The 14,988-nt window shown below is 34.8% G+C and overlaps 1 protein-coding gene across 2 annotated transcripts in view; it reads right to left on the reverse strand.

The window, feature by feature from the left end:
• LOC111514188 (ras-GEF domain-containing family member 1B) overlaps positions 1-14,988 on the reverse strand; it is a 378,228-nt gene extending 363,240 nt beyond the window's left edge. The window contains exon 1 of one of the 2 annotated variants that reach the window (XM_074171797.1): positions 14,666-14,988. The gene's annotated coding sequence lies outside the window, so the exon portion shown is untranslated. Of the gene's footprint in view, positions 1-14,632 lie in introns of both variants that reach the window. The other variant, XM_074171796.1, reaches the window with a different exon arrangement.

A 14,988-nucleotide genomic window follows, 5' to 3' on the forward strand; every position in this document is an offset into this window, starting at 1 on the left:
CTTTTACGACAATATTCATCTCGCCAGGAGCTGAAAACTCCATGACAAATATCGTCTTGCTCTGGTGGTCGAGAAGGACTACATCAGGCTCATTATCTTATATGAGCCTGAGAGTGGGGAACGAATATTTCCAATAAATTTGGCACTTCTCGTTCCTCACAACGGATTCAATATCCCATGGAGCGTATGGTGAACACCTTTAAGGTGCGTAGTCAACAAAAAAACGAGCACGAGCGAGCATGAGCGAGCATTCGTGTATGTTTGCTCGTGTTCGCTAATGTTCGCTTGTGTTTGCTCGACATATTGATGTCTCGTCCACACCAGAGCGAATATCTTCAAGTTCGTAGTCGTAGTTGATCCATCTACTTTGTGCGAGCAGTGCGTACGCGATAAATATGTCTGAAGGTGCGTATTCACCAAAAAAGCCAGCACGACCGAGCATGAGCGAGCATACGCTCGTGTTCACTCATTATTGATTCGTTCACTCTTGTTCGCTCTTGTTCGCTCGTGCTCGCCTTTTTGGTGAATACGCACCTTTAGATGAACAGTCTCATGTGAATCTCATTATATTACCAATTCAAAATACAGTATTTAGTTCAATTGACCAAAATTTCATAAGTCGTTCATCTCTCAAGTGTTGACATTATGCCTTTTTTAAAGAAAAAACGGTAATTTTACTTTACTGTACTGTTTATAATTTTTTTACACCCGTACTATAATGATACACTTATGTGTTCATAATCCGTTTCATAATGGGATCCATTATGATACAGATTTTTAATGAATAGAAACCTATACTTTTTCAATCAAGCATGCTGTGCATGACGTTTGTCCTAGATTCCTATCTGGTTGTTTTATTTGTTAAAATCAGTAAGCATTAAATTTTCATAGAAGAATTACCATCGACTCCTCCATACACATATCGTAGTACAAAATATGTCATTTGTCATTGTGACATTGTGACATTTTAAATGGTTGTCAAGAGTATTAAAACATGATGTTTACAAAGTAGCGTGTTACAAATATTTTTAACACTAGTGTTGAACTATCTGAGTTGACAATTTCATGGGTATTAACATTTAATTCTTGAAGCGAAGAGGACGATGCTGTAACGCTGGAGTTAGCTGTTGAAATCATTCTTTCAGCAATAGCCTTTTTATAAGAAATAGATTTATCGATGTAACCCTTAGCTACTGTTGTAGACTTTCATCCTCCGTGCTTCTTAATATCCGTTATATTTGCTCCTGATTCTGCTAGCAAAGAAGCAGAAGATCTTCTGAAACAGTGACCTGTAGATTTTTTTGGGTCCAGGAGGTTCAGAATCAGCAATGGTAGAGAGCATTTTTCCAAACGTGTTTATACCAACTGGGTTGGCACTGCATTTATAATTTGAGTATTTTCGAAAAAATCGTTGGTGATTGATAACAGATGGGCGTAATGCAACGTATTCATTAAAATAGTCAATGTTTATTCCAACAATGCAAAAAGAACGGCCTATTTTCATTTTTGTATTTGGAATTTGAACAATCAATGATTTATCCATTAAAAAAATAATTAATACAGTTTATTGTATAATTTTCATTATAAAAGGTTTTACAAAAACCGAGACACGTTTTTCGCTATACAATAGCTTCCTCAAGCATAAACTGCCAGTGATGAAACTATTATATAGCGAAACACGTGTCGCGGTTTCTATAAAACCCTTTATAGTGAAAATCATAAAATAAACTGTATCAATTAGTTTTTAAATATGGATTTACATCAAGTATCGGCTAGTTCTATTCAACTATTTATCCATTAATTTGACGTCTTCTATTGATGAATGGCACAGCTCTTCACACTGGCAGGCTCCATATATTCCGAAAATAGTAGCAACTTTTATCATCAACTATTTTTCATCTGGCGCCTCATTTATAAACCTCAGGACTTGTTCAAACGTAAGAGTTTTTGACGTTTTGTGCCTATAACTTTAATTTTTCCGATTTAAGAATGCTATTACCTTGAAATATTTGCTTGTATTAACACCATTTATAATGGGCGCACTCGACTTTATCATTGAAAACTTGCTCCACACCACTTTTATGAAAGTGGTAAAAAACATAGAAAGTTTCAATTATCTTTTTGTTATTATGATTTGCTACCACGTAGTAACGGCTACATCCATCAATCACAAAGTTGACGAGATCCATATTTTCCATTTATCTTCTAGATAGGCTAAGAAGACGGTTTTGCTGAAATTTCCTTTGACGTTTTTAAGTCTACACCAGCTAAGAAAATTAGAATATGAGATGTCGTACTGCTGAGTCGATTTTTTTTGGTAACAATTCTTTATTATGCAAGACATTAAACAGCACCAAGAACTTTTAAGTGTGACTTTAAATAAAACGCGTGAGCTATAAACAATACTGTTTGTTGGTAAGCAGGTGATTCGGCGTCACCTGACACGGCCACTTCACAGCAAATGCGATAACATGAGAATGGTTAACTGACAAGATATGTCACAAAGTGTTTTCATAGAAATATTAAATTTATCTACTTTATTATCAAAACAGGACAGTTGTCCAAAAAAGTTTATATGTTATTTGTGTTAAAAGTAAGTTTTATTTTGTGAGTGGTGATATTCTGCATCAAAACGTCATGGTGACTGGATTTTTTTTATTTTTCCAAAATTTTATTGTAAAACAACGATAAAAATAAAAACACTTCATTGATTCCAGTGGCACATTTGCTTTTTTAGCTGCAGGAAAACCCGGAAAAACCTGCAGCACCACATCGTCTGAAGATCTTGATTTGCCAATGTCCTCTCTATCATGAAATAAAATGTAGGGTGTCTCCAAAGGCTCCAATAGATTCAATACATCGCCAGAACACTTCGTGACATGACTATCGTCAAATTTAAACCAGTCCGTTTCGTCTTTGACCAAGGCGTAATAATGACCAAATTATTGGAAATTCAATTCAGTGTCGGAAGGCTACATTGAAAATCCGATTCAGAATAAAATCAACATGTCCAATACAATATTGAACTGTATTGAGAGTTTCAATAACGGAAAAAATGTACTTAAATATTTCTTCCACTTCCAGATCAGTGGGACCTGGAATGAACTTTTTAAGCTGCACAAAAAGTAATCTCATTATTTTTAAGAAATCGGATTAATTATAATTATTACGTTCAATATGAATATAAATAGAATGTTTATAGTTTTACTATATATATGGTAATACCCGAGGTACAACCATTAATTAAAATTTTGTAATTTTTTTTTAATAAATTCGGGTAATTACTGTTAGTGTGTTCAATACAAGTAATTATTACGTTCAATATATTTTTTTTCAAGATCAAAACACAAGTACAACAGGAAAAACCTCAGAGTGGTGCCTGGGTGAAAGTAGCGACTAACATTAGATTTAAATCGCTGGAGATTGAATTCATTTGGAAAAGTTTATTCCACATAAACGCAGTTCTTGAGATGAAAAAGTTCTCAAACAGTGAAGTTCGAGGTATACTGAGTTGAACCTCAAAACGATGAGCAGCCACAGTGCGTCGCGTATTTCTGATATGTACCGCTCTTGATGGAATCAAATGTGCCAAGTCAATTGAACAGTTTCCGTGAAAGTATCTATAGAAGAGAGACAGATCTCCAACCTGTCTTCGATGTTACAGGCTATCAAGGTTGCACGTGATGTTCGCTTCTTCAATCAGGCAGATGGCTCTTTTCTGGATGGAATCCAGCAACTTCAGGGTATGTTTGGGGGCAGAGCTCCATGTATGAGAACAATACTCCAAAAAAGGTTTGATTTGAGCTTTAAAAAGCAACAAAAGTTGCTAAGGTGTGTACAGTTTTCTGGTTCGGAACAGTGTTCCTTTGTAATTCCAGCGACATGATTGTGCCAAGACATATTGGTGTCTATTTTGAATCCCAACAAACCTATTGAAGCACAAAGCGGAATTGTCTGAGCTGACCTTATTATATCCGATTCGGAGACATTTATCTTTATGGAGAAAACCGATGCCTGGGTTTTTGTGGCATTGAATTGAACCTGGTTACTTTCACCCCAGTTCGAAGTCTCTTCTAGTTCCTCATTAAGATATACAGGGAACGTTCTTTTGTGTATGACTCTTCAACTCATACACATGATCCGACAAGCCCTAGTATCAAAGTTTCGTCAACAAACCCTCATGCCACACGTGATCGAAGGCCTTAGAAATATCAAGTGCAACAGCTCTTGATTCTCCATGTTTCTCAATTCCGTTATTCCAAATATGGGTGACATACGATAGAGAGTCGTCTGTTGATCTTTGTTTCCGAAAGCCATATTGATGATCGCTCAATATGTTGAAGCCTTCCAAATATTTGAGGATATGGTGGTTTACTACCTACTACATGATTTTTGATATCACTGATAGCAAAGCGACTGGACTAGTTATTTGGAAGATTTTTCTTGCTTTTTTTGGAAATAGGCTGAACGCGAGCAATCTTCCAGATATAAATAGAATGTTTATAGTTTTTCTATATCCTTGGTAATACCCGAGGTAATACCGTTAATTACAATTTTGTAGAATGTTTGAAGAAATACGAGTAATCACTGTTATTGTTTTCAATACAAATATAGAAAATATAAATATAATATTTTATAGTTTTTCATTTTTTATCGGGTGTAGAAAAAATAGCGTACGCATAAACCATACGAAACCATAATCCTTGTATAATATACTATCAATTCATTAAAAGGCTATGAATTCCAAGTCTAATATTGAAATCAGAATCCTCATTAATTTTTCTATTATTAGATATTCAGGGACTTTTTTGGTACTGTCATAATGACTATTCATGTCTTACGTTCAATTGTTAAAAAATATGAAGTTTTATGAGACCTTCAGAAAGTTTAACTAAAAGGAGTATGTTTTTAGGGGTTAATTTTTTGGGAAAGAATGGTTTTTGTTCTATTTTTCCATCTTGATACAAAAAAATGTGTAAATCTTCCAAAGAAAGCAATTAATTTCAAAAAAGTTATTTTATACAAAGATATGTACATTATTGATTGCTGATCCCTTCCTTTCTTTGCAAGATTCCCAAATTTTTGGTATCAAGATAGATAAGTAGAAAGCCAGAAAGTTATTTTACAAAATAATTTCATATATCATTCCCGTTATAAATTTGCTATAGCATACTATCATTATTTCACACAAATGGGTAATTATGTCACTTTCAAAGTAATTTGAATTAATATAAATTACATATTTTGGTCCAAATAATCTATTCATTCCTTTTCTTCGAACACGCCTGGTATATAGGCCTGCATATCATATTTTGCAACTGTTTTTTTCTTTGGAAGTTTTTCATTTAGGCCATAACTAGGCTACAAATGAATGAAAAATTATACTACAGGGAGCTAATTAGTATCGATTGTCACTTTATAATGTAGAAATGTATAATTCAAGTATTTGTCTGTACCCACGTGAATGTTGCAAAAAACGATAATAGGGAAGTACTTGTTCCATGTCGATTTTTCGTTTCTGACTTTGGAAATATGATGTGAAATTTGAAATATTAGAAGATGGAATAATAAACTTGATTTAGCACTTAAATAATTATCTTATGGAATCGATGATTTACCTCTTACCTTGCATCAATATCGTTTTAATTCATTCACAGATGAAAATCGGTTACGATATGAATTCAAAAAGTAATTATGCCAATCCGATAAGATAAAGCGTAGGTACAATTATCAAATATAGATAAAGCAAAATCATAAAATTGAAAACGACACATCATTCTGCTGAATTTTACTCTGTGTATCAAAAATTCATTGATGTATTTCCTGAAGATAAAAAATGAAAGTTTATTTTCATCGACCTCTCAGTGTATTTATTGAGTGCCAAAAAAATATTACAGAGATGGAATACTGGAGAGTGTTCAGATAAAGAGACATCAGTGATATCTACTTCAAAGTAGTATTGAATGGTTCCAAAAAATTCATTCGAAATCCATTGATTTCAAAAATTTACATGAAATTTTGTAGTTCTAATTTTGTCTGTATCTTCATAGAGATAGTTTTGAAAGAGCTATCAGAATATGTAGATATAATTATTATACAGAATGGCTTTAAATTTTTACCATCCTAGACTTTCAAATTTTGAATATGGACCTGTATTTTTGTAGCTTTGTTTTGATCAGAAATACTCATTCAACATCAAAAAATTGTATTGTCAGTATATATTCACTGTATTCAAATCACTTAAATTTGGTCTGGAATTATAAATTGTTCCTAGAAAAAGCTTTCTTTTTGAAATTCCTCTGTCTAGGTTTTCTTAGAGAAGGAGTTGTCAATACAACACGTCAAATCAGCTCAACTTTCCGTATATGCTCGTAGAATATCTTTCGAATAAACGATAATGAACTACCTAGTCAATTACTCACTTCCTACAGGTCGTCTCAATGCATACAATAAAATTGATCATCAGATCTGGTTACTGAATATCTAAGTCAGTTGAACATTTTAATATATTTGTTGCCCACATTACTTGAAACATTATTTTTATAGAAGCCGGTGCAAAGAAAACTAAGAATAATTCTTGGAACGTCTACAATGTGAAATAAATACGTAGCAAAAAATTATTTTGTAAATCTCGCATATAAGTACATGCGTTTGAACTAAGTTCGTTAAAATAGCATAATATTCAATAAAATATCATATAAAACCATTTCGTCTCACCCTATTTTATTTTGATTCTTCAAAAAAGTGTCAGCTGTTTTGCGTTGTACCTTACAAAGGAGCACCTGCCATCAGAATCGTTAGAAAACAACATTAACATTGAATAGCAGGTATACAAAAATAGAATACTTGTGAGAATTATTTCTAATTTTTTTCAGTACATATTTTTGAAATAACCAAATTAATGTGAGAGTGAAAAAAAACTTTATATTCAAAAAATACTTGCAAAAGAAAAGTGGTCCTTGAGTTATAGTGCTATAAATTTATGAATTTTTTGAAAAGAAATGATCAGAAGTGAGTTTTTTCAAGAATTTCGAATGTATATTAAGTTACCGAAATATTTTTCGAAATATACAAAACCAATGCTTCCACAATTTTTCGCCATTTTGCTGCTGATTAGTTGCGGAAGAACACATTTCTAAGCACTTCTCCATAAAAAATTCACTATGTTCTGTAACTTGACGTGAAGTTAGTGATACAACTTCTCATCATTGAGATTTCCAATCGTTGCAAGACGTTAATTTAGCGATGCAAATTTTTATTATGAAGTTTTCCAGAACTGAACCATTAATTTGATCTACTTCTTTGTTAATTACAAAGCAAACAAAATGTTTGTCAAAAAATAAGTTGTTTCTCCACTTACTTATTGAATTCTTCACAATTTTCTCTAGACCATTAGTGTACCTACCTCATTTATTCGCAAATAAATTTCGAAAAGAAATGATTTGCTCAAGTAATTACATATCAATTCAAGATACATATTTCGTTTAAAAAGGCAAATTTTGAAAACAAGTTCAAGATTGTTCATTTGTAGATATCGATATTAATATTATTGTCACCACAAAACGTATTTTTTTATAATTTTGATCAAATTTGACGTGGAATGTCAGATGAAAATGGCCTGCATATTTGTGATGGTTCGAGAACTAGAGTTGTGAAATGAAATGTTGAAAGATGCATTTTTTCATCTGTTCCTGCTGGTCTGTTGTCTGAATGAATTTACGAAAATTCAATACGTTGTGTGACTAGAGTTTTCTTCATTTAACAGAATATTTTCCATCGCATCTAAGTATCTGTAACTCTGTATCTGTAGTGTAGGGAGGGTGAGTGTAGACCCACAGCATTTATGCCACATGTGAGCCATTGTTCATCCTTCCGAGGATTTGTCCTCCTAGGTCATCGTCCATCCTGTCTTTTTCAAGTAGGTGGACAGGTCACTGGGAGACATCTCCTTTATATCAGCAGGTGTAGACCAAGACTCTCTTATTGACGATAACTCCAGACACTCGCATAGGACATGCCTGACAGTTTCATCTTCCTGTTCACATATCCTCCAGAGAGGTGTGCCCACTAGCCCCATATTACGGAGGTGTTTCCTTAGTTGAAAGTGACCAGTCCAAAATCCTACTGTTAAGCGTAGATTTTTCCTGGTCATCGCCAGATATTCCTTCGGCGCCAGCATTCCAGGGTCGCCCAGGGTGATCTTGGCGACCCTGGATGATCCTTTGATTTCATCCCATCTCTTCAGGGATTGAGCATGGGTGTAACCTTTGTCTAGTTCCGCAATTGTCGAAGTCATCAGGCCAGAGGTGCCACTGGGTCCTAAAATTCTTTGTCCAGCCGCTTCCTTGGCTAAAGAGTCGGCAATGCGATTACCTTTACTCCTGTCATGCCCTTTAATCCACCTCAGGATAATGTCATTATCTACGGAGGCTTTGGCTAAATCTTGGTGGCACTCTAGTACTAGCCCTGAGGTAATTGTTATGTTTTTGCCAAAAATTCTTTTCCTGGTTATTTCTTTTGTGGCGACTGAGATACCAGCCAGTTCTGTTTGAACCACGCAGCCATTTTTCCCATTCCACATACTCAATCCTTAGGCTTAGTGATCTGGAGTACACTCCACATCCTGAGCCTTCTTTGGTTTTTGAGCCGTCTGTATATATGCGTATTACATTTATAGCATCTGACTCTGTGTTCTGTTTTATTTGTATTTTGTAGGGTTTATTTAAACACAAACCTGGGTTCAATTGCATAATTGGTTGCCTGCAGCAGAGGTTGCGCAATGAGCGCTTCTTGCCATAGACTCAGCTTCAATTGACTCATTCCTACTTCGAGTTTTACACCAGCCGTGCGCAATCGTAACATGACCATCAACGCAACCTCCTTAACGTACAGGCCCAGAGGCGTCAGACCAATAATTGATTTCATTTGTTCATTTCATGTGTTGTTCTCATGGGTCCTGTAATGTTTAAAGAAGTCAATCGCTGTATTTGATATAATTTTTGGATGGCCGTTGGTTGTAGAACTCTCAGTCCCCGTGCAATGGCTCTTTCTGCTCTACTCTGTAGTTTAGAGTTCCGTGTTAGCTTCCTGTCGAAGATAGTACCAAGATATTGGTACTATCTCGACAGTGAGTGTTCCTTACACCATGTTCCTATTAATTTGAGCCCATCCTGCGCTCTATCGCAATGAGTTCACAAATTTGCCGGCGTGCATGATAACTATGTCATCTGCATATGCAATTGTGTAGAATTCATTATTGTTGACGTGATTAATCAGGGTATCCAGTAAAAAATGATTGAAGAAATCTATAAGGTCTATTCAGATTTCCAAAAGAATAAATGAAATAAAACAATTCACATGATAAAACCACGAACTCGTAGTTTCATCATGCTGGTTGCTCTCATGGTATCGCTAAATAATAATTTACGTTGGAAAATGGAAATTTATCAATAAAATTCTGAGATCTTGTGATATTAATTCAGATAAAACAATTGAAAAACTTTTCTGGTTCAACCGGCAATTAACCCAGGATAAGACTTTTAAATACTCCAGTATATTTATAGACGATTTCATAGAATATGATATAACAACACAAGTGATAATTTATATTGAAAATGGCGGCGTAGAAGCCATGACGCCGCTTATCGAAATATTGTCAAATAATCCAACGTAGTGAGAAACAAAAAAAAACAAAAATAATTGGAACTTTTCACGAATTCAAGTACTTTTGATTCAATTTAGAAACTTTCATTTTTTTATTCATTCAACTTGAAATTCTTCAAATTAACAAAAAATATCGAAGAGACTATTAACGCAGCTTCGAAGCTTTCACTTTTTCACTGGCTCTGGAAAATAAACCACATGAAATCTTTGACTTTTTTGTTGTTGAAGTTTGAAATACATCACTTCCTATTGATATTTTCGAGATAGATGAAGTGAAAATGGCATTCCTTAATAATAAATATGTACGTGAACTATACGTTAATAACTAAAGAAACTTCGTGTTTTGTTTCACACTACATCAAGTTGTTTGACAATATTTATATAGATGATGTCACAGTGTCACCATATATGATTTGGAGAAAATGATCATCTGAGTTATATCGATGAAAAAATATTTTTAGTCTATCAAATGGTTCCAAAACTATACAAGGTTCTCAAAATTCCTGACTTGGCTTTCAATTACTTATAATTAGATTTATCGGCTTTAATGACCTATACTTTTGGTCTAATTTTTGTTGTTCATCTGATGACAGTTACTCACCAAAGTTCACCAATTTTGGACGTGCAGTTGTTATGTAACAGTCGTTTGAGTGAGTTGATGTGAGTGTTTGTTTTTGAAAGGCAATACGCCTACGCAAATAGAAAGTGAGTCGGATTTTGTATATGGGGACTCAGCACTATCATTAAGCACAGTAAAATTTTGGGCAGGTGAATTAAACGTGGACGTAAGAGCTTGGGAGAGGACAAACGTTCGGGACGTCCAAAAATGCAACTACCGATGAAAACATCGCCAAAGTTCACCAAATGGTGCTAGACGACCACATCAAATCAAAGTGAGAGAGATAGCAGAGGTTATGTCACATATCAAATCAACATTCAGGCATGAGAAAGCTTCCGCAGGCGCTTGCGTTTGCTCACGTCCACAAACGTTTACGAATGAACATTTTCAACGCTCTGTTGTCGCAGTTTAGGCGCATTAAATCCGAGTTCTGGCACCGATTAATTACTATAGATGAAAACTGGATACACCATTACACGCCCGAAACAAAAATACAGTCCAAACAGTGGACTGCAAAGGGGGCACCGGCTCCAAAAGAAGCAAAAACGGTTATTTCGGCTGGGAAAGTGATGGCGACTATTTTTTGGGACAGTCATGGAGTCATTTCAATCGATTATCTTCAAAAAGGAAAAGCCATTACTGGAGCATACTTACTAAGCATCATCACTTGTTAAGCTGTTTCACCTGTTTCACCAAGACAATGCACCGTCTCACACCTCAGCGTTTGCAATGGCGAACATCTACGAGTTACGGTTTGAACTGTTCGACCATCCGCCTTACTCACGAGATCTAGTCCGAAGTGACTAGAAGTGACTCATCTAGAAATTCGCTCGGAGGACAGGGATTTTCGTTAAATGAAGAAGCAATCACCTTCGTGAACAATCATTTTGCAGAGAAAAACGCAATGTACTATTTGGATAGGTTACAGAGATGGGAGCATCGCTGAAAGAGATGTGTAGTTAAAAGAAGACTATGTTGAAAGGTATAAAAAACTGAAAAATGTCTTGTATCTTTGTTAGGTCAGCAACTTTTCATACCACCTTCGTATGACTAGATTTTTGTCTGTCATCGCATCAGCTTGAAACCAATAATAATGGCCCTTGATCAATTCACACAATCAAAAGTATGTTTAAGATTATCAATTTTAATTAAAAACAAGGTAGGTACCTATCCACCTGAAGACATCAAACAAAAATTCGACCTTAACCTTCGGAATGATTCACTGCGTAAAACAAAACCAACACAATATCAACCTTTCTGTATCATGCGTGTCGCATCGTGGTGTGTGTCTGTGTATGTGTTGGTGTCTGTGTGAGGCCGCCTAAATTACTTGGTCACGCGATCGTTTCGATTTTGCGATAACTAATTTGAATTGTTTGGCGAAGAGGATAATTATAATGTGCAGGAAATCCTTACGGTAACTGTTGATGAGGAATAATATCGTGTCTGTCTAAATAACCTTCCAATTACCATGTTATATGTGACCATTACCTCAAATTTCAAAATGGGTATCGTAAGCTGTCCTCGAAAGATAGATATACTTATGCCTAGATATGCCATCACGAACTTTTCTGACAACAAGATTCCTGAGTTCAGGAATCATTTTTCAACGACTTATGATGATGTACTGTTTGGAACCTTTGGTGTAGTAATGAATATTACTGGAATTTTTCCCAACACCAAATCGTTATTTTTAACACCTCGACAAGTGTTTCGATCACCATGTGATCAAGAGGAAGATAAAACTTTTATCTTCCTCCTGAAGATGATCACTTGGTGATCGAAACACGTGTCGAGGTGTTAATACTCCAGTAATATTAATTTATTTCAACGAATTTCCACAAAACATTAATGAATTACCCACATGAACCCCCCTTTCAATTACTCCGCCCATTGACGAACACTATGGAAATTGGTTCGGTAGTGTTTGAGTTTATTGCGATCACTTCAGTTTCGCACGTTGAAAGGTAAGACCTCTTTGATCTTTAGCTCGCACAAGTTTCGACTCTTGAGGGTTGTCGTTCGTAGGGGGGACGAAGGCTGGTTAACGAAAAGAAAGATTTCAAGAAGAATCCTCTTCAATCTCGGGGTAGGTTTCCTTTGACTGATATATTAACTAGTTTACATTGAGTTGTGAACAAAAGGAGTAAATGAATTAAATATTTTCCTATGAATACCGTTCTTCGCAACCATGGTTACCTAAAATTAACAAAGAACAGAGTGTTTCATTGTATGTCACATACAAAAAAATTATAAGAAATTTTTCAATAAAATTTTTTCTGAATTCTGAATTATAGGGAAATTAATGTCTGAGATGATGGCCATTTGACAACTCAAAAGTTAATTGCATTAAAATTCTGAATTTTTTAAATTTCAATGTTTTTTGTGTACGATAGCAAACCAAAAATTATGAAAATTCGAGAGGTCATGGTTCGGCCATTTGTTGATTTGACATGGAATGACACGTAATAATAATAAAGTTTATCGCGAACCTTGTCGCTAACTTGAGGTCAAGTATCACATTTCCTCTAAAATCGAGTCTAAAAATAAAACAGAAAATAAGAAAATTATAACAAAAATCAAGACATTATGTATTAACATATCATATTTAGAGTTATTTTATGGAGAATGAATCACCATGACTTCTATATTTTCATTAAATTTACCCAGATCAGAACCTAACTGTTTCTGAAATCATCGTTGGCATTGGGGTGATATTGATATTGCTAGATGTGTTTCTCAGAAATACACAAGGATCAGTTTTACGTACTTCTACTAGAATTTTTTGAATTCATCGGTCCATAGTCTGGGTGTTCATACAGTTGATGATACATGTTCTTGATACATGGGAATCTTCCAAATAAAGGAAGGAAGCAATCAATGAAAAAAGTCCTCCTGACAAACAGCTACTTTCATATAAACATTGAATTACACGAAAGAAAAATACTTTCGAAACAAATACTTTTATATGAACGCTGAATTATACGGAAAACACTTTCCACTATTCCGTTTGTATTCCAAACATTCGTAATGGGATCGAATCAGATATCATTCGCAGGATGTCTACACAATATAATTAATGGAAAAAGTAAAAGTTCATTTACATGGAGCACTGTCATCCTCACTGCTAGACATCCGATGTTTCGTCGTAAGACACTTGCATTATCGGTACTTCAGTAGCAAATACGGATATTGTAAGAAAAAACACTCAATTCGTTCATAATTACGACTTTTTGTCACGGAATGGGTTGGATTCACCCATTTCATCGATGACATCTGGTAAAAAAAATCTGTTTAAAATCTGTTTTTCCGTTAATCAGCTGTCGCCTCCATAGGAACGAAAACTCTCATAAGTTAAGAAACTTGTGCGAGCTAAGGACTAACGAAGTCTTACCTTTTAACGTGTGATTCCTAACACGGTTGCAGAATCATTCCAGCTTCAACCAGATAAATTATCTCGAGGAAAATATCTGGTCGAGGCGGGAATCGAACTCACGGTCTTCCGATCGTGAGTCGGGCGCACTACCACCGCGGCCAATTACAATTGTTTATACATCGAGTCTAACAACAGTCTAACAACAACAGGGTTGATTTATATCTAAAGTCGAAATTTCGTGACATTTCAACTCTCATTTCAATAACTGCAATTTGGAAATATCGTGTTTTATCTTGAATAGTACCTACTTGGGATCAACCCTCAACCGAAGACTTTTGAGGGTCATCGCTCTATAACGTCGTTTAATGATAAGAGCAATTTTTTTCTAAAAACGAATTCCATCTACTCCTCTTCACATTGAAGTAAAACTATACAGCCATCCAAACTTCAAATTTTTTGTACTCTTGCTTTTTTAACTTCATTTTAGAAAAAAGTAATATCGAAAATTCCTAGATTTGTGATATAAGTAAGTTAATCAATTATGTCCTTCATAATCTAATAGAACCACAAACATTTTATAGATTGGTGTCATTTCGATGTTTAGTTTATACCAGTTGAATTTGCCTTTTCCGATATTATGTAAGTAAGCGAGAAATTCGTTCGACTTAAAACCTTTCAGAAAACTCCCTAATCTCATATAAAACGGTTACATTTTATTTTCCTCCTTCATAAAAAATCATAAATATTGTTACATTTTCCTCTTCATTAAGAATGTGGTTATTTGAATTGGAAACCCAAAACCCTAAATATTAGATACTTTGATTATTTACATTTACATTTAGGGAAATTTGGATAAATACCAGAATCATTTCTTTTATTCGCGGGCAAAATATCCGTAAAAGGACCTATAACATTTTATATTCTATCATTGCATATTTCTACACTTAATTGCAGACCATAAGAGTGATAAATACCTTCTCAAGTTGACAATGTTTCGCAATGCATACCTCAGAAATTATTTAGGGATCACGAGCCACTGATTATTTGTCATGTCCTAGGTCACTAAACTACTCAGTATCAAAACAAATACAACTTTCCCGCCCGTCAACAAACACTAATTCTGCAACTCAAAAGTTTTCAAACGCACTTTCGAAATAAACACACCAATCGAAGAACTTTAGTCTACGACGTGAACGTTAATAGATACACTTAAGTAATTATATTTCATAAAAAATTCAACTTTGCTGCGACAACACTTTCCTGAGACGGAGGTGCACGGTAAAAGTAAAAACAAGGTGCGCGCACTACATTCTACAAATGTTTACCGGTA

Source organism: Leptinotarsa decemlineata, unplaced genomic scaffold (genome assembly GCF_025532065.1).
Source record: "Leptinotarsa decemlineata unplaced genomic scaffold, Ldec_3_MD MMD2_tig00000035_RagTag_RagTag, whole genome shotgun sequence".
Classification (NCBI taxonomy): domain Eukaryota; kingdom Metazoa; phylum Arthropoda; class Insecta; order Coleoptera; family Chrysomelidae; genus Leptinotarsa; species Leptinotarsa decemlineata.